Genomic DNA, 20,549 nt, shown 5'->3' with positions numbered 1-20,549 from the left:
TTCCTTTGATTTTCTTTAAAAAAAAAAAAATTCTCAAACCACAAAATATAAAACAGCCAGAAAACTAAATAAGGACTAAATGTTAGTGTACCACAGTGATTCCAAAATTTGAAGTGAAAATGTTCGATTTTTCAGCAGTTCCGTGACCTTTGGGAAGCCCAAACCTGGTGTGATGGGCGCGTGGTGTATTCAGCTGTTAGTGCCTTGTCGAGAATGTTCCACCAGGCCTGGTGTGTTCCAGTGGAGATTTCTAGGAGAACCTTTCCATCTGCATTTCCTGACTTCATCTTTTTTCAGTTCCTGCAGTAAGAGGAGTTGCCTCATGAATAACCTATGCCGCCACAGACTTTGAGAGTTGTAGGATTTGCTGTTGTCACATGGTAAATACATAGCAGTGCCATAGCCCAGTGCAGAGCCATAGTCCATACAGCGCCGTGCCCACCAGCCCACACCTTCTGTCCAGAGAAGAGAAGCCTGCAGATTTAGAGTCAAGAGTTTGTGTGGCCAGTTGGTCCTTTTAATCCTAATCAGCATGGGTTTACTTAACAGTTTTACATTTCGAACGCTTTGTTTCAAAGCATGGAGAATCTGCTGACTCCTCTGAGAAACTGCTCTTTGATCTAAGTTGTGACCTTCAGCTATTGCTAATGCTGAGGTTTTCTTCTTCCTTTGAACCCTGGCCCAGCTCAGCTCACACGTGCTTTGGGTTTTCTCCATTCATCACCAGGGAGGAGCTAATAGCCCTACCTTGCTAAGATCCCTGATATCTGTAAATTAGTCTGGACCTTTTTTAAGAATTCAGTACCTCGGTGGAAATTATTTTAAAAACATGTATTTCAAAATCAGCTGAATCACAGTTTGAAAAATATTTTGCATAAAAATTATTGTTCTGAATGTAATTGTTTGTGGTAAAAGACATGAGTTATTTCTGAGAGTAATATAAGATAATTTGTGAAATTTCAGGAAGGCAGAATATATCTAAAGCACAAATAATCTATTTAAATTCCAGCAACACCTTGTCTTCTGTCAACAGTCTCCTGAAAGGTAGCGATTTTCTGTTTTCTTTGAGTGAAATGGGAAAGTTACTATCTTATGACTCTGAAATAAAATGGACTAGAATTTACGTACCTCTGTGGAAACTTTTCTTTTCTTTGGCTATTATAAAAATAAGGGGAATGAGGTTCTGAGATTGTCAAAACTTAAGAGACTGGGGAGAGAATTACAGGAGTGAGAAGCCAGAAGGGGCTTTCCTGCTGGCCACTGAAGTTGTGAGGAATCCAATGCTAAGCTAAATTTAGGGGGAGTGGAAAGAAACATTCTAAGTAATGCTAGAAATAAGGTGGGGGTCACAGATGTGAATAAGTGAGAGGCTGCCAAATTGTATTGATTTCTTTCAATGCTTGCTCTGTGAATACTGTTTAAATATATTTATTAAAATACCTGAACAAACACCGTCACCCAGGCCCATTCCATGTTGAAAATAGAAGCTCTTTTGCTAACACACTTAATAGAAATAAAGCCACATGGCAGAGCAGAAGGTCGTCAGAACCACCACTGCTTACAGAAGGTGGCTCAAACACTGTTACTTTGAACTCTCAAATAAATGGACTTATGAGAAGTTGTTTGGAATATGAGTTTATTAGAGTCTGTACTTATGGTCAAAAACAGGGAAAATTATCCCTCCTCACTCCCAGTTCGGTGAGGTACATATACTGCATTATTCTTTGGGCCTAAAGTGTATTATGCCAAGGTGTTCATCTCTTGTGATGCATGTCTGTTAACCACACTCAAGCAGTTTTCTTTTTTGTGAAAGTTAAATGAGCAGAGTCAACAGCCTAGATGAGCATTGTTGGTCAGTCTGCAAATTACGAAATGCATCAGACCTGTGTCTCTGCTGCCCCCACAGATGGAGTCAGAAGCCAAGAGTTTAGCAACCTGTTCCTTTATAGCCTCGTTCCTTCAGGGACAAGGGAGAGGTGTATGTGGTCCTATTTACCTCCCACCCCTTCCCACTTCCAGGGCAGGCAGAGTTCCTTGCCTCCATTAGGGGCTGTGCTGACCTGACACTCCCTTGGTACCAGATGCAGAAGCTGAAGCATGGGTGCTGCCCAGCCACTGACTGGAGTGGAGCAGGAAGACCCTGCCAACCACCTGAGCTCAGCAGACTTTGCTGAGGACCTGCTCAGGGCCAGGTGCTGGGCCAGGTGAGGGAGATATGGCGACTGATGAGACCTCAGTCCTGCCCTCTAGTTCACTGTCTAGGGGGACACGGAGGACCAGATGCTTGAAAAAGCAGGTGAGGAGTGCAGCCATAGTCAGCGGGAGGTAGCAAGGGAGCTCAGAGCAAACAGTCTGAAAGCCTTCCTGAAGGAGATAGCATCTGAGCATGACCTTGAAGAATCAGTGAGAGTCTGGCATTCACTGAGTTATTTAGAGATGCACATTTTTTAGACGCCTGTGATATACCAAGGGGTATCGAGAAGATTAAGAATGCCCTGGGGCATTGAGTCTTACCAGGTGACATGAAGTGGTGAAGTATAGGATAGAAGTCTGTGTGGGGTGCAACTGGAAGGGGCTTCCTCCTTCTCAGTGGGTCATGAGAGAAGACAGCCCTTGAGCCTCATCTGGAGGCAAGTATCTGTACTCAGTAGGTTAAGCTGGAGTGGAGGAGGCAGTGTGTCAAGACCAGGGACATGCTGGAGTGTGGAGGCATAAAATGGCACATAGTACAGTTTGAGGTGGTGGGGGTGAGGGTGGGGGTAGCAAAGGTGTGCCAGGGTCTGTAGGTGAGGGGCCAGGGCAGTGGTTGTAAGCAGCCGAGGCCAGCTGGCCAACATAAGCACAAGGGAGCTTGCTGAAAGACCATCTGGACTCAGAATGTGGGACGACCGGGGCATGAGCCTTGGGAATGTTGGAGAACCAGGCAGTCTCAAGGGGAGAGCAGAGGGGGGCAGTGACTGGGGTGCCAGCTGTTCTCCAAGCATGCCCACTGCTCAAGAGTCAGAGTCCATGAGAGGGTCAAGTGGCTTTGCTTGGGTCATGCAGGCCCCTGGTAAAATCTCTCCAGACCAGACCAATGGTAAGAAATTCAGAGAGTTCAGGGTGGAGTTAAGGGGGGAAACTGAGGCTAGATAGTGAGGGCCCCAAACTGCCCCTGCAGTTAAGTATTAACTGACGACAGCTGCAAAGGGCCTATCCCCATCTTTTATATTTTCCCTGACACTCCCGCTGCCCTAAATGTCTCGAAGACCCACATGCCTTGGTGCACTGGGAACAGGCCTGCTTGCTTCAGCAGGTGGTTCCAACAATACCGAAAAAACAGCGATGCGCAAACTAGTCTCAGGACCCCAAAGAGCTTTTGTTTATACAGGTGATAGCAATCAATATTGATCAGATTAAAAATTGAAACAGCATTTACAAGTGTTTCTTTATGCATTTAAAAATAAGCATAAACCTATTGCATGTTAATATATGTAACATTTTTAATGAAAAATAACCTTTTTAAAATAATAAACAGGTTAGTGAGAAGAGTGACATTGTTTTACATTTTTGCAAATCTCTTTCTTGTCTGCCTTAATAGAAAGACAACTGGATCCTCTCTGCTTCTGCATTCAATCTGTGGCGATAAATTGTAGGAAGAAAATCCAGCCTCACATGGATATGCAGTTGCAAAAGAGGGACCTTGCAGAGGTCCTGAAAGGGGCTTACCCCCTCCCCCGTCCCCCACCCCAGGGTCAGACCACATTCTGAGGCTGCTTCTCCAAGATAATGGGTGGGAAAGCCCATTTTAAACCACAAAGGGCTGTTTGCTCATAAAATTCCCTATCCAGTCCTTTTCTCGTTACTGAACTTCATCCTTGGCTTGTTTCCTTGGCTTATATAGACCTAGGGTTCCATCCTTCGCAGCTCCCCCAACCAGTCCTGGTAGCTGGCTATACCCCCTTGTCCTACCCCTTGCCATCCTGAGCTTATGCACCTCCTTCTCCATTCCCTCTCTTCCTGTTAACTGCGCTGGAGAGCCCATGGGCTTTGAATCATAAAGGAAATGTTTATTCTTCTCATTCCATCTGTCTTCACGCCCCCCTGAGCTTTTGGGAACCCAGAGGAAGTCAGGGCAGAGGCAGTCGTACAACTTGAGTCCCAGCTTCCTCTTGCCTCCCAGGAACTCTTACATATCACCACTTAAAATCCAGAGAGGGCTTCTTGTCCCAGCTCCTTCCCAGGGCAGCATCTCTTTCAGAGGGGAGTTTGGCCTCACTTTGGTGGGCTCCCGTTGCCCCCCACCTGGGCTCCTGAAGTACTGCTTGGTCCCAGGTTTGCCAGAAGCCACAGCTTCCCTTTCCTCCCAACCCCATCCCAGCCCCTCATCTCACAAACCCTGCAGCTTCTGTCTTACTTTCTCTTGTTCTTTGGCATAGTAGGTTGTCCCCTAGCACACGTCAGGGAATTGTTCTTGTTCACGGCATGAAGGTTTGGCCTCCCTGGTGTTTGATGATTTATCTTCCCCATATGTCTGGAGTCTGTCAAGTATAGTGTCTGTACCAGATGTGTCTTTGAGCTTTGTATCGGATCCTAGTCTTTGTGTTATGAATCAGCATGGCATAGTGGAAAACCATCACCCTTGGAATCATCTAGGCCCAGACCGGACTCCCAGCAGCCTCACGCCGTTGACTGGGTAACCTTAGGCTACTCATTTACTCTGAGTATCATTCAATTTTCAGTCTAGAGGATGGAGCTGTTAATAATTTCTTCCTTACAGGGTATTTGGGAGATTAACAACCCAGCCCATGATTATGCTTTATAAATGGTAACTTTTATTGTGATTATCATTCTTTGCTTCCCTTTCATTCAGAGATTTCTTGGCTTCTTGAATTGTACACTATTATTTCTGTCACTCATCACAGATGTTCTAGAGCTGCTCCAGCATCTGTTGGAGCTTTGTGTGAGATCTAAGTTGGCTTTCCGACAGGAAGATCTGGGAAACTAGCTTACTGTTGCTTTCCCTGTGGTGAAGGCCCAAGAAAATGGCTCCTAGGGAAGCTTACTGAGTGGCCCAGTTTCCTGGGGCTGGAAAGAGGCCTGAAACCCAGGCCTTCTAACTCTTGTCCTTCTTGTTCTCGTCAGTCCTGTGTTCTGGGCTGTAGAGCCCATGCTTCCCGGGGGCCTCGTGAATACACTGCCTGGGGGGCCACCCTAGACCCAGCCACAGCTCAGGAAACTGCCTGGAGAAGGCACTGGAACAGCTCATCATGCCCACCCAGCCAAAGACCCTGTAACCTACAGCCCCTGGATCCGAATGAGAATTGCATATATGAAACAGCAGGAGCCTAGTCAAAAACTGCCAGTTGCCAACTCAATATCCATGCTTCCTTTCTTCCTTGATATCAGAACTTCAGTGTTATTTCGGGTGGCAAGAATCCCACCAACATACATTTCCCAGCCCTTCCTGCAGCAAAGTGTGGCCTCGTGACCTCTTTCCAGCCACACACGCATCAGATGAAGCATTGTCTGGGGGCATGTGAGAAGGGCCCCACCTCAGCTGGAGAGCATCCCTCTTGCCCTTCTCTCCTTCCTCTCTTTTGCTGACTGAAATGCAGATGTGATGGCTGGAGTTCCCGCATCCATTCTGGAAAGGTGACCTTGAGGATGGAAGCCACTCACAGGACCATAGAGCAGAGAGATGGAGGGGAACTAGCTGCTTTGCAGCTTCTGTTCATAGAAAGAGAAACATGACTGCAGTGTGGCTCAAGTCACTGCTATGCAGGTTTTCTGCTATCTATAGCTTAATCTAATCCTAACTGATAAAGGGCCCTTGGAACATTTTCTGTTATCTAATATCTTGAGCTCAGGTGCAATTAAGAATTCCCCTCCTGTTGCACCTAATTGTATTTATCCATTTAGCCATTCCTCATGCTACAGATACCGAGTTACTCTCATGTACAAGGTACTGTGCCAATGGCTGCCTTCCAGTTAACATTGAAGAAATTAATGAGATGTTCCCACCACTGGATGCACCCACGCCCTGCATTCTAGGTGCAAAGGAATTGCACTTCCAGCACAATAGGACTTGCTGGAAGCCAGGGCTCCCAGGTCCCCTGCAAGAGGGCCACCTGGAGGGGGCAGACCATAGCAGACACAGGCATGGGTGCCTCCTGCTGAAAGAGCTGTGGTGCTGGGAGAACTCACCCACATTGGCAGAGTGGGGCTGCAGGCTGGCGGGCTGCTTGTGGGAGGAAGAAAAAGCTTAATCATCGGCCGTGTTCCCAGAACACCAGTACTCAGTCACCAAGACAGTACTCCCCTACCCCATCACCTCTGCCCCTCCACACACTCCCATTTCAAAAGGGCCAGAAGTTGACTCAGTGGGACTGGGGAGGAAAACAGGGAGGACAATGGGAGAGATCGTGGGAGGTGGGACGTTGAAATTACCCAAGTGAGATGGCCTCCTAGGCCTTGAAGGGACGGAAACCGTCTTACCTAAACATCGTGGGGAAAGTCATTCAGGCTGCTTAAGTTTTCATCCAGGCACAGGAGACAGCTTCGCTCTACTGAGCACACTGAAAGGGATGGCAGAGAGAAAAATAAATCTGCTTTACGAGTACTCCCAAGAGCTGTGCTTGCTCACTGTCAGGCCTTGGGACCCTGCCCATCCTCCCTGGGGGCCAGGCTGCCTCCTTCCTCCGTGGAGATGCCTTCGCACAGCATCAGAGCCCAAGTTAGTTCTGCCAGTTTGCAGGACTGGCAGTGTTTGATTGGCTCCTGCCATTCCTGGAAGGAAGCAGACAAGTCCACCCCTTTTGTCACTGTTGCAGCGTCCCTACTACAGTGACAGTTAAAGCACGGTCCTCTGCAGGAGATGGATTAGCTCATCTCTGCGGTGTGGCTTCAGTTCCACTGAAACCATATTTTTGAGGGCTTGATCTGTAGCAGTAGAGACAAATCACCCAGGTTCCACAACTTGCCAGGAGCTTACAGCCGGGTGAAAGAGTCCGACAGGTAACATACCCATTTTAATACAACGGGATAAACGTGATGAGTGTAAAAGTGACTGGCCCTATCAGGTCAGTGGAGGCTTCTTGAAGGAGTTGATGTCAGAGTTGGGCTTCAAGCACGTACAGGAATCAGCCTTGTTGAGAAAACAAGGAAGAGCAGTCCAAGCACAGGGGTGAAGCTGCCTCGGCAGGGTGGAAGTAGGATGTGGGACCAGAGAGAGATGCTAGAGGGAGGCAGCTCATACCCCGTGTGGGGTATGGAGGGACTTAGACTGCGTTCTGAAGGTAGTTACGGAGGCTGGAGTGGGGGGCATGAAAGAGTTTGTTCAAGCAGGGCTGGGATGCCGATTTGGGTGCTTAAATGATAACTGGGTCAGTTGGTTCCATGTTGTGGATGAGAAGGGGTCAGGCTAGAAATGGCACGACCAATGAGCTATGCCAGGATACATTACAGAGAACAGGTGCCGACAGGGCCCACAGGTACCCCATTCCACATCCTGGCCTCAAAGGGGGAGCCTTCTTCTTTGGCTCTGGCAGCTCAGAAACCAACAGTGCTCAGCTCCTGTGCTTGTCAGGGCTCATCGGCAGTGACCATGACTCTACAAGTTGCACACCCATGCCCTGCTCCTAGCCAGGCTCTGCTTGGCCCACCTGCCCCTTCAGACACTCAGGGTGCACCTGCCAACCACCTCAGGACCCCACCTTCCTGTCTGTTCCTGCTGATGTCTCCATGGGGCCTGGCCCTTTGGAGAAGGACACTTCCTTATACCGCTAGTGCCTCTCTTTCTCTCTGCCTTTCTGCGCCCCCTTCCTGGATATTCTGCAGAGCGGAGGGATGCCAGGAGTGTCAGGAACATCATTTATGTGAAGGTGCCTGTTGCCACGGCAACCCCAGCGAATGGCCTCGTGCATGGCCTGCAGTCTCTGATTAGGTCTACAGAGCACGCCGCAAGGGGTGGCATGCTGCCGGGACCATCTCACCCGTGGCTGGGCTGGTAGTGCAGGTGGGGGGCAGGCAGCAAAGGGGCCGGATCACCTGGCTCCGAGGTTGATGGTCTCGGCAAGCCGACAGCATCAGCGGGCTTTCTGTCAGGGCAAAGGCATGTAGCAGGTGACATTTCTCCGTGGCCTGTGAGCCTGTGTCGAGAGGGGGTGGTCTGAGTGGCTCTGCAGTGACCTCAGAGGTGCCCTGGCTAGTTGTTGGGTGAGCACAGTTGGGGCTTTCCTGGATCATGTGCCAGCTGCTTGGAAAATCTGTGGATTTTCTGTGTGACTGAGAGAAGCCCTGCTGCTGGCAGTGAAAGCTAGGAGTAGTCAGCAGTTTAGAGAAATAATAAATAGCTGACCAAGGGCTTGAGTCTCAAAAATGTCCCAATCAGGTGCTCCTTTCTCCCCTCACCCAGCGAGCAGGTGCCATGGGTCCCCTCTGGCTGCCCTCTCACTGACTGCTGTGGGCCTGCAGTGACGGGCAGTCATAGCCACAAGCCGTTCCTTCCGGGGTTGTAGCTTCCCCATCCAGAGAATAGGGCCCTGGTTCAGATCAGCCCAGTGGATGAAGCTGTGCTGGCACAGTGCCAGGAGCTTTTGGATGCCCCCTCAGGGGCAGCTGGCAGGGGTGGGGAGGCTTGTGGGGTGCAGGGACTGAGGCTCTGAGCCCTTCACCCACTTCCTGCACAGCAGTGCCCCCTGTGACTTCTTTAACATACTGGGCTGCTGAGTAACACAGTCTGTTCGGACGGCAGGTCTTTAGCCTGGAAGTATGAAAGCCACTGGGTTGGAGGTTGTTTATCAGCACTTCCAAATCAGCACGGTAAGAGTTTGGAATTAGTTGTGTAGTTTGGTAAATTACACCCTTTTGGGTGCCTTGATTTTTTTTTTAATATAAATTTTTTATTTTATTGGAGAAGTTGTAGGTTTACAGAAAACTATCCAGAAAATACAGAATTCCCATATACTCCCCTGTTAGTAACATCTTGCCTTGGTATGGTCCCTTTGTTATAATTGATGAAAGAATATTATTATAATTGTACTAATAACCATCATCCATAGTTTGTGTTGTACAGTCCTATGGGTGTTTTTAAAAATTTTATTCTGGTAACATATATACAACCTAACATTTCCCCTTTTAACAACATTGAAATACACAATCAGTGCTGTTATGTTCATAATGTCGTGCTACCATCACCACCATCTATTACCACAACTTTTCCATCACTCCAAACAGAAATCTGTACCAATGAAGCATTGACTCCATATTCCCTACCCTACCCCAGCCTGTTTCTAATTTTATGAATTTGCATCTTCTAATTATTTCACATTAGTGATATCATACAATATTTGACCTTTTGTGTCTGGCTTATTTCACTCAATATTTTGTCTGCAGGGTTCATCCATGTTCTTGCATGCTTTAGGGCTTCATTCCTTTTTATTGCTGAATACTATTCCACTGTATGTGTATATCAGTTTTGTTTATCCATTCATCTATTGATGGACACTTGGTTTACTTCCATCTTTTGGCAATTCTGAATAATGCCATTGTGAACATTGGTGTGCACATATATCTGTTTGACTCCCTGCTTTCACTCCTTTTGGGTATAAATCTAGAAGTGAGATTGCCAGTTCTTGGGATAATTCCACTTAACTTTCTGAGGAACCACCAAACTGTCTTCCATAGTAGCTCCAGTGCTTTGATTTTTCCAGATGTATTTCTGAGCACTGGTTCTCACCCTTCTGTTCTGTCCCTTACTCACCTCAGGACTGGGACTCATCCCCCTAAGTAACAGTATCTCTCTTTGGCTGTGATTCTCAAGGTATCTGGGAGGAAACTATGGAGATGGGAAAGAGCAGAAGCTTCAGCTCTATGGCCTTGCATTTCTTGATGAAGAAGGCAGTGAGTTGTGTTTTAGGAAGCATTGAGTACTGAAATTGGGACTTGGACAGGGTGAGAAGTGGGATGAGGTTCATTAATTCAGCAGCTTCTGTGTTCCAGGCACTGTTCTGCGGGCTGGGAATTAGCGATAAACAAGAGAGTGTCCCGTTCCCCAAGAAACATATTCTAGGGGTGAGACAGACAATAAACAAGCACATTGTGGAAGATAATTGCAGGTGCTGGTGGGAGTTTTGAAGATAAGGGATAATGTGTAGAATGTGCCTGGGCGTTTGCATTAGCTGGACCTGTGGAGCGTTCTCTAAGGAAGTGACATTTGAGTTGAGTCCTGAATGAGGAGAAGACAAACATTTTGAGCAGAAGGAAGAGCTAATGAAAAGGCCCTAGAATAGAAATGAGCTTGCATATCCACAGCCATTTTGGTTGGAGCCCTGTGACAGGAGGGTCAGGAGAGTGAGGTCAGCAAGGTGGGAAAGGGCCGAATTATGGAGGGGATTATGTAGTCCTCAGTAGATGACGGCTGTGCTGGTTTGAATCTGTTTTGTCCCCCAGAAAAGCCATGTTCTTTGATGCAATCTTGTGGGGGGAGACTTATTAATCTTTTGATTAAGTTGGAACCTTTTCATGGAGTGTTTCCATGGAAATGTGGCTCACCCAACTGTGGGTGAGACCTTTGGTTAAATTATTTCCATGGAGGTGTGGACCCTGCCCATTCAGGATGGGTCTTGATTAGTTCACTGGAGTACTTAAGAGAGCTCGAGAGCTGACACAGACGATGATGCTTAGAGGTGCTTGGAGAGGCAGGCAGAAGGATGTTTGGAGATGCTAAACTAAGAGATGAAGCCCAGAGTTTGCCTGGGAGAAGCTAAGAGAGGACTCCTGCCCAGGTGCTTAGAGAGAAACGCCCCCGGAGAACCAAGCAGAGAGCTGAGAGAAGCTAAAAAAGACCGAAGCCCAGAGACATTTTGGAGAAAGCCATTTTGAAATGCAACCTGGGAGCAAAAGACCAGCAGGCTCCAGCCATATGCCTCCCCAACTGACAGAGGTGTTTCAGACGCCACTGGCCTTCCTTCAGTGAAGATATCCTCTTGTTGATGCCTTAGTTTGGACACTTTTATGGCCTCAGATCTGTAAATTTGCAACCTAATTAATCCCCTTTATAAAAGCTAATCTATTTCTGGTATTTTGCACAATGGCACAGGAGTTTTCCGTGGAAAGAATGGGAAGCAGATGTGACTGCACACTTTGGAAAGGTTGTTGTGGCTGCCACAAGGAGGATAAACCAGTAGAGAAGACTGGAAACAGGAAGGCCAGTGGGGAGGCTGTTGTTTAGCCATGTGGGTCATTGACACTGGGGACTGGACCAGGATCATAGGGGTGAGCATGGAGATAAGTGGTTGGGCCTGGAATGTATAGACTGGACTTACTAGCACTGACTAGACTTACTGACAGGTTTGAGAGATGATGTTAGAGAGATGAGCAGAACTGAAGATGACTAGGGCTTTTGTTCTGAACAACCGGGTGTGTCCCAAAAGTGGAGAAGGTTTGGGGTCATGGAATGTGGAATTTCGAGTTCTGCTTGGGCCTCGTTAAGTTTGAGCTGCACATGTGACATAGATAAAGCTGTGGGACTTGTTGAGATCATGTAGGGAAATGGTTTTAAATAGGAAAGAGGACCCAGAAGAGAACCCTGGGGTGCAACAACATTTAGAAGTTAGGAAGAGAGCAGATGTGAGTGGAAAAAGCATCTAGGGAGTTAATCCAAGCAGACCTGGGGTCCCCACAGCCTAGAGAAGAGTGATTTTCACAAAGGAGAGAGATCATTTCTCACATGCTGGGGAGGGGATGGAGAAGAAGATGGACCAAATGGGGGTCCTTGGTGACCTGATAGGTATTTCTGTGGCATACTGGTGAAAAACATCTGATTGGAATGGAATGGGAAGGAAGGAAATGAAGGCTGTGAGTATAAAAGGCAGTTTTGTGGAGTCTTGCTGGGAAGGGGAGCAGAGAAACGAGGCAACAGCTGGAAGAGGGAAGTAGGGTCGAGGGAGGGTTGTTTGTTTATTTTTGAGTTGGCTGATAGTAAGGCATGTTTGATTAAAGTGATTCAGTAGAAGACAGAACCTGAAGTTTACTGGAGAGAATGGTGATATTTGTAGGAAAGAGCCCTTGGAGAAGGTAAGAAGGCTGGGACCCAGAAAACTAGGAGATCCAGTTCTGCAACCCCTGACCCCTGATGCACATGCACACACATACACACACACACACACACACACACACACACACACGGTCGTTAGCTCCTTGAGATTAGGTCCCATATCTGTCTTATTCACGGTTGTATTGCTGGAGTCCAACACAGAAGATGCTCAGTAGATGTTTATTGCTTGAAAGAAGGGACGGCTGGCTTTCAGCAGCCTGCACGAAGGCCTTTGTGGACAGAACCTGTCTGTTTTTAAGCCCCTCGCTTCCCTGTGGGCCCATTAGGCATTTGGAGCAAAGCAAGGCTTGGTTGTGTCTACGCTGCACAGGCTCCAGTCTCAGCTCCGATGCTCAGTGTATGTGGCCTCGGATACATCACTTCTTTCAAGGACTCTGCTTCCTCATTTGTTAAAAAAGGGATCTGCTGTGGAGCCTGTCAGGTTCTTTCTGGTTTTCTCTTCGGAATCTGACCAGTGTTTTTCCACTGCTCTATAAAACCTCCTGACCTCTTGAGGCAGACTGTGACCGGATGTCTCCTCCTTGTACAAATGGAGAAGTAATCTATAGCTAATAATGACATATTGAGCACTGGGCATCATTGTGAGTGCTTCTTAGTTTAATCCTCACAATAATGTTCAAGGTAAGTGCTCTTGTCATTCTCATATAATGGATGAGGAAGTGGGCTCAGAGCGAGCGTGACTCATTCAAGGCCACCTGCTGATTCAATCTTGAAGCCATGTTTTGGAACCCCAAGTAGTCTAACTTGAGTCTGCACTCTTTACATGAGTAGCACATTTTCTTCAGGGCTCTGTTCCAGAGCATCCATTAAAACTCTAGCTCCCAATCACTGCTGTTGAGCCACTTGTAGCTCCTGGGGTGACCATGTGTTCAGGGGCAAAGAAATCTATGCCATTGGGCATTGAGAGAGCATTTGTGGTGATAACTACATTAGCGTGCCCTTAACTGTGGGTGCTGTGACTTAAACATTGCAAGGGGGCCTGGGTCTGGGCCAGCGTCCGCTGCAAAGCCTGCAGCCTCTATGGTTGTCTGCTTTTATCATATGGGCCTAAAGCCTCTGTTCTGAGCCAGACAAGGGGGAGGATTCCCTGTGCCTGTCACATCTCATCCCTTCTCTGGAGGACTCATAGCCTTTCTGGGCCATTCTGGTTGAACTCATCTCTGACAGTGGGCCCTGTTTTTGTACAGGCCTAGAATTCTGTCTTCTGGTAAGCTGGCCATTCTTCAGTTAAAGTGCCACATCTCAAAGAGACTGTGGAACCTGGTACAAACAAAAACTTCATAGCCAACCTGGAGGGCTAATCCATAGAAGCCATTTAGCCCAGCCTCCACCTCCTTCCAGAACATTCCTCTGCAGCATCCCCAACAAATGGCCCCTGACCTTAGTGCTTTCTCACCATCAGGTGCTTAAACTTCTCAGTGTAGCTCATTTCTCTGCTCTAGAGCTCTGATGGTGAGGGCTTTCTGTTGGGGATCTTTGGAAATTCTGCTAAACTGTTCTCGTTCTGTGGCGGTACATAGGTCTATCCCTTATCCACATCCAGCCTTTAAAATATTCAAAAATAGGATTCATGCCCCTTTACTTCACATAAGCCTCACTTTTCCAGACTCCTGTCCCAATTCTCACTTTCATATGAGACCTGAGTTTTAGAAACTTCGCCATCCTGGTTACCACTCCCCTCAGGACCCATCATAGCTTGTAACTCAGATTTGAAGCCTAGAAATGAACTCAGTTCCTCAGATGTAATGCACACACGTCCATTCCTCGCCCCTGATGCCTCTTCCTTCCCTTTTGTCTTTCTTGAGTAAAAGTACTGCTGATGGGGAGAGATTTTCCTATTCTCAGATAGCTCTTCGAGCCTGGAAATCTCTTCAGCTGATTCTTTCTTAATTGAGTGATCTCTAATCTTTGAATAGACCAGTGTATAATCATTTGCATCCCTGAGTGCAGAGGTGTTTTCCCCTTCATTTTCTATCACTTTGGTGTCTTGTAGCCCTGAGCAGCTCATTCATAGTCTCTGCCTTGGCCTAACCCTCTGGAAAGTAGCCAAGCTGCTTCTGGTACTCTGGCCTGCCTTGAATGAGGTCCCGATGGACCCCAGGCATATCTCATAGTGCCCATTTCCTGCTCAGACTCGCCGTAAAGGCAGGTAGTCCAGTGATGTTGATGTGACTGTAGCAGGGCTCCAGGTGGGGAGGGGTTGGGTCTTCTGCAGGGAAGCTTGCTAGGGGAGGAGATTTGTCTCAGGATGGACACTGAGCTCCCCTAAGGGGTTAGAGTCATGGCTCTTGGGGGGCCCAGGGACCTGCCACACTCCCTTGGGCAGAGTGAAGGGGCAGTGACTCTCCTGTGCATCCCACAGCCCTGCTCCTAGGCCCAGGGCAGAGGCCACCCAAAACTGGGTGCCTTAAAGGTTGGACAAAATGCCCAGCTCTCCTGGGAGGAAGCGTGCACTTGACCCCTCAGCCCTGTGCACTGCCAGGTGCCCTGAGGGGCAGAGGAGGGAAACCGGGGGTGGAGAGTAGCCTCACCCTGTGCTCTGAGCAGTGGCATAAGGGGTCTGGCTGCTGCTGCTGAGGCAGCTGTGAGCACAGCCCTCGGAGCCCGGAGTAGAAAGAGCTGAGGGCGATTTGGGAGGCTGAGCTAGGTTGTTGCCCTGCTCCGTTTTTGTGTTATTCTCACCTCAGCGGTTTTCCTCCCTCAAACTGGGAAAACAGCCGTGTCGTGGTAATACCTCAAATCCTTTTTCCTAAGACGCATCCCGGCACACCCGTTTCCACTCTTCTCAGCACCTTGGTTGAAGCCACGGGTTTTGCTTAGACACAAAATGGGAATGACCCTTGAAGGCCCAAAGAAGTGAGGTGGCTGCCTGTCAGGAACTGGACCATTTGGTCCAAGTGTTTACCACGAGTCCTGCTCTGCTGAGTGCTGACAGGGCTTCCTGGAAATGAAATCCAAGGTCTTTTCTGTTCAGGAGCTTCTCCGCTCCTGGGGCCAGTTGAGCCCTGGGGCCAGTTTAGCCTGATGAACAACCTAAGCTTCTATGAGACAAACAGAGAAAAAGTGGGCAGGGAAGGTAGGATGGATTTGGGGTAGAAGAGCAGGAAGGATATGAGCTGCTTTTGGAAGACAGAAAAAGGTGGAGGGAAGGTGTTCCACTCAGGCTACAAGTTCCTCCAGGGCAGGGCTGCTTTCTTGACCTCTGTGGCCTCAGCCCTGGGTCCAGTGTGGAAACCTAGCGGACAGTCAAGTGAATGTCTGCATGGGGGAAACAGCAGGCTGCTGTGCTGGGAGGTGGGCTGTGGGCGCTGACCAGACCACCTACAGGAGATCTGGAATGATCCTGGGACCAGGGAAGGGTTCCTCGAGGTGTGTGTGGCAGGGATGTCCTGACTGGTACACGAGGAGCTGACAGCCCAGTATGAGACTTGGATGCAGGGCAAGAGTCGTGGAGAATAGGTGCTTTTTCATTCATTTATTTATTTAATTTAAAAAGTAATGTATGCATGTGGTAAAATATTTAAGACAATGTAAACTTGAGCACCTCTTTTCTGCCAACCCTAATCCCACTCTCCAGAGAGGTGCCACTGGGAGCACTTTCTTGTGTATCCTTTCAGAAATTTTTAATGCATATTCAAGTATATATTTTACCCAAATGGAATCATACTATATTGTTCTGCAGCTTGCTTTTTCCATTTAATGATATGTCTTGGAGTTCTCTCTCTGTCAGAATCTATAAACCTTTTGCATTCTTGTTAACAATCGCATAGCTAAAATCATAGAATCTTCAGGCTGGAAAGAACTTTCAAATCAGTGTGATCTAATTGCCTCATTTTGCTAGAAACCTAGAGAGGCGAGGTGACTTGCCGGGGGCCCCGTGAGTGAGTGAAAGGAAAGGCTTCCTCCGAGAGCCATTATGAAAGAAGAGCTTCATGAGGGGCTGGAGACTGGGGGTGACAGACAGGAATGGCCAGGACTGGCCGGCTGCGTTTCATCAGCGTGGCCATCTTCATGCCCCCTTCCAAGCTGTTTGAAAGGGGAAAGGGCTGAGGACTGGAGACAGGAAATGATAGCTCTTTGCACACTTGGAAGTTGAGTTCACAAAATATTTGAATGGCATTTTCATTCAGGGCAGTAGCAATGTGAGTGCAAGTGAGAGGCTTCGACCATCTTGATGAACAGAACAGACCACCCATCATTTGGAGGGTGAGCGTTTTCCTAGAAGTGACTAGATTTTTGGTGTGTTCTTTTGTGGTTCATGTTAGGCACTGAAGCAGAGCTTAGGGTGGGGGTGAGGAGGTGTGACTCCTGTTGGCCCCAGACTTGTTCTTTGTTTGTATTTGCCAACCCTGCCCTCTACACACACACACACACACACACACACACACGCACACACTCTCCCTGGTCCCTCTGGCATCCTGCCAAATGACGTAGGTCTGTAGGAGTGAAGAATGAGTGAAACCCTTCTGAAGGAACTGAAGACCACAGTTGCATATGGTGGTGTAATTGCCCACACTTAGATGAGTCAGACATTGGGACCTCTTGCTTCTGAAGTGTCTAAGAACAGACATTTTATATTAATGAGCATTCTGGCTCACAGTGTGCAAATGAGAGCTAGAAGGGCCCTCAGAAATGGTCTGATGCAGTCTTGTCCCAGTCTGGAGTATATGGGGCCTCCAGGGTGTCCCACTCACTTGCCCAGACATATGATATGAAACTACCGCCTGGAAAGGGCACATCTTCCTGAAACATCAATTTTACATGAAGCATTGGGGGGAGAAATGCTACTTTTTAATTTAAGCCACCACTGATATTATGGAATAGCATGGAAAATTCAAGTTACTTTTTTCTCTTCCCTTGCCTCAGGAACTTCAAGCTTTAACCCGTAGACCCTGGAGGGCAAGTGTTTTCTCTTTGCTGTTTGGGGCTTTGTAGAAAAGTGTTGTTGTTAGATTGGGCTGGTATTCTCAAGAAAATGGAAGTTGATCTTAAGGATGTACTCTACCTAAAACAAGGAGTTGGCAGGGCCCTAAGTGGCTTTGGGATTGGCCTTTGCTTCCTTCTGTGCCCAGCTCCATTCACTCCCCACTGACTGGCATCCACACGCCCTGCTCTGGGTTTTCTCTGGTCTCTCAGGACTTCTTTTACCTGGCTTTGGTTTGCCTTGGCCCTGATCCATCCTGCTGACCTCTTCCTGTGTTACCTCCACTGCCAACTCTCTGTGTATTCCCAAGAAGAAATCTGATTGGCCCGGCTTGTCTTTTCACACTAAATCACAGGTCACTGACCAAACTAAGGACTGACCACCTGCTGGTCATTTTAGCTAGTCAGGCACTCAGAGTTATCTCACACAGAACATGTTCCCTCAGCCCACCATTTCTGGAGGGGCTGGGTGGGACAGCTGGCCTAGTCTGGACCTGGAAGATGGATGGACACTGAGTGTGTAACATTGCTAACCCAGCCGGCCTGTGGCTCAGAGCAGCAGGGAGACCATGAGTGAGTGGTGGAGGGGGCTTCTCACCACCCCTGGCCAGTACCCACTCCACAATGTGAAACTTTTTTCCCAGTGAAAACCTCTTGGGCCCTCTTGCCTTCCCAATATCCATCCAGACAGAGGAATTTTCCCTATCATCCAAGCCAGGTCTTCATGGGCATCTTCTTACAGCATTGTCCCAGCCTGCCTTTTAACATGTTTAACACTCCAGAAGCTTGTCAGTGTAGACTCCCCCAACATGGAAGGAAGCAGTGAGGAGAGCCGAGCAGGAAGCGTGAAGGGGGAATGCTTGTGCCGCCTTGTTGTCGGGCACGAGCCGTGCTGGGAGGGCCACCCCAGCTGTCACTCACCACATTAGCCAGCGCCCCCACTGATGCACCGTCTTGGCAGGGCTCTCATCCATGTTCATCTAGGCCAGCTCCACTTCAAGAGCCATTAATCCTCTTGTATCGCTATGTACTCTGATCATGGACAAGGCTCTCTTCACAGGAATGTCATGATGGCAGGAGATAACAACTCTGAATGATTTTTCTTCTTTTGGATTAATGTAGAGGTGATTGCGGTGGGTTAATGTGCTGGAGATAGGGTGGTACTCTTTTAACTAGGACATTATTTATTAACAGAACAAACCTGCCTTTTGATCTGATTTTAACCTGTTCATATTCTTTGCAGACTTCCTACTGAAGGACTTCTCTTTCTCTGTGGTCTGGTATTGAAGGTATAGGAAGTTCATGGGTAGAGGAGTCAGACAGGCAAGAATTTAAATCTTGCCTCTACTGCGTACTGGCTGTGTGACCTTGGGCTTCATTCTTAATCTCTCTGAATCTGTTCTCTCATCTGCTAAAAATGAAGTGATATTTCCAGGCTCCCCTGCTTGCTTGCTAGAGTGGAGTGAGATTGCTCACAGTTGGCATCAAGAACCTGTAGCCATCCCGGCCTGAGCCAAGGGCCTTTGACATGCTACTTGTTCTGCCTGAAATAGTCGTCCCTTCCCCTTTCCCCAGCCCGGCATCTTAGAACAGAAGCCTTCCTGAGGGGACAGTCCTAGCTCTTCTGCCTACCAGGATTGTGGCCTTTTAACTTCTGTGAGCTTCTGTCTGTCTCTTTGTCTGTGAAGTGGAGAACATAGAAACCATCTTCAAGAGTTGTTGTAAGGATTACAGGTACTACATGGAAATCACCCTACAAAGAGAGTGTGCTGCCTTTCTCTAAAGTATTACGCTTTGTTGATTTGGCAGTGACTTTCTTTTGTACTGTTTTCATAAGCTCTGCCAGTTATGGAATCAGGACTGTCAGGTCTGTAGGGCCAGGAAGGCCTCTGTGAACCTTTTCATGGGGCAGCATCTCCTTTACAGTCCTCCAAGCCCCAGTGCCCACTCCCCTTGAGTTTCCTTCAGAAGTCAGTCTGGGAACAGGGACCTTGCTATTCCTCCTCAGCAAAACTGAAATTGTCAAAGGTTATTTTGTGTTCATTTTGTTCTGCCTGGCTGCTTGCTTATCCTTTCTGGGATGCCCTTTTCTCCTCACCTAGGAAGTCCCTGAGTCTGTTTCCTTATCATTCCTGCTAATGAGCGTGGCTAGTATTTATCGAGCACTTAAAATGTGCCAGGCCCTGTTTTCGGCCTACATTTTCTGGCTTTATCTTCCCTGCCCACCACGGTCTGAGGTGAGTAGTATTGTCACCCCTACTTCACAGGTGAGGCAGGTAAGCTTTGCCTTAGAGAGGCTCCATTGCTTGTACACAGTCATCCAGGTAGTTAAGTCATGGAACAGGGATGCTAATCTGGGTGTCTCTGACTCCATGGCCAGTGATTTTAGCTACTCTGTGGCCCAGTCTGCCTTGTTAGGCTGAAATGCTGCCTACTGTAGGAAGTCCTCAAGGTTTCAGCTGCACATTGCCCTCCTTCAAACAGATCCCGTTCATGCAATGGCTGCCTAATTGTTCTGGAATGGCCCACTCTCTACCACGTATTCAGGATATTTGCCCATGTGACATGTCACCCCTACTGGAATATCAGCTCCTAGAGGAGAGGGTTGTGATCTTAATCAAGTCTTTTTTTTTTTTTCCTCCAATTCTCAGTTGATGTATGCGTATAATTATGGGCTCAGAAGAGGTCTATATATTAGCTTTAGCCCATGACCACACTTATGCTCCTCTTCAAAGTTAAAAACAGAAAGAATTATCTTGAAATGTACAGCAGACCACGGCAGAGGTCCAAGAGAACAGAGAAAACTTACTCAGTTCTGTCTACATGGTGCCTTCATGATGACCTTGCAAGGCTCCACAGCTAGCACCCAACAAGGAAGAGGAGAAAGACCTGACTAAGACAACTGTCCCCTCGGTGATTGGTTCAGGTACTCCCTCTATGTCCCCCACCCTCCCCGAGAAGCAGCCTATTATTTGGAAGACAGGAAGATCCTTTCACATTCCATTCTCTAGAAATCAGAGTAGCTGCTCCTCCCTTCATCTCTGCAAGGTTTGGGCAGCATCTTGGCCATTTGGAACATTGCTCCCAGTGATGTTGCCGTGTTCACAGAAAAGAGCTCTGAATGAAGAGTGCTTGCTTCTTTCCTCGGCCCCCCTGCTGGCCTCTCAGGCACAGCAGCTCTGGCTGAGGAAGTCCACATTTGCACCCTGACGCAACTGTCCCGTGGGCAGTATCTGCGGTTGTCGAAGGCTCCAGCCAGCCTTGTCCCTGGCCCTGACCCCGCGAGGCCTCAGCTGGGACACCCACTCTTTGTAATCTCTGGCACAGTTAAGCTGCTTGTAGACCTTCTCTCAAGGCTCCAGCAGTCGTTTACTGTTTTGTGAGAGAGTTCTTTTTTTTCATTCTGGTTCCTTTTGTAAAAAGAGGCTGCATTGATTAGGAACTCTTTAGGTTTCAAGTGACAGAAAACACAATCCATAATGCTTAATTAAAACAAGAGACTGATTGGCTCACATGACCAAAAAAGATC

The 20,549-nt window shown here is 48.0% G+C and overlaps 1 protein-coding gene and 1 long non-coding RNA gene across 3 annotated transcripts in view; one reads left to right on the top strand and one right to left on the bottom strand.

The window, feature by feature from the left end:
• The window catches only part of CHCHD6 (coiled-coil-helix-coiled-coil-helix domain containing 6), a 311,755-nt gene that overhangs the window by 188,988 nt on the left and 102,218 nt on the right, over window positions 1–20,549 (top strand). The gene's annotated exons all lie outside the window — the stretch shown is intronic.
• LOC119509412 lies at window positions 102–18,002 on the bottom strand. The gene is made up of 3 exons (XR_005211698.1): window positions 17,942–18,002; window positions 6,478–6,557; window positions 102–300 (listed from the first exon to the last, which is right to left on the bottom strand). It is a non-coding gene; the product is annotated as an uncharacterized LOC119509412 (long non-coding RNA).

The sequence above is a fragment of the Choloepus didactylus genome, chromosome 1 (assembly GCF_015220235.1).
Source record: "Choloepus didactylus isolate mChoDid1 chromosome 1, mChoDid1.pri, whole genome shotgun sequence".
Lineage (NCBI taxonomy): Eukaryota > Metazoa > Chordata > Mammalia > Pilosa > Megalonychidae > Choloepus > Choloepus didactylus.
This window is presented reverse-complemented; position numbering and strand designations above follow the sequence as displayed.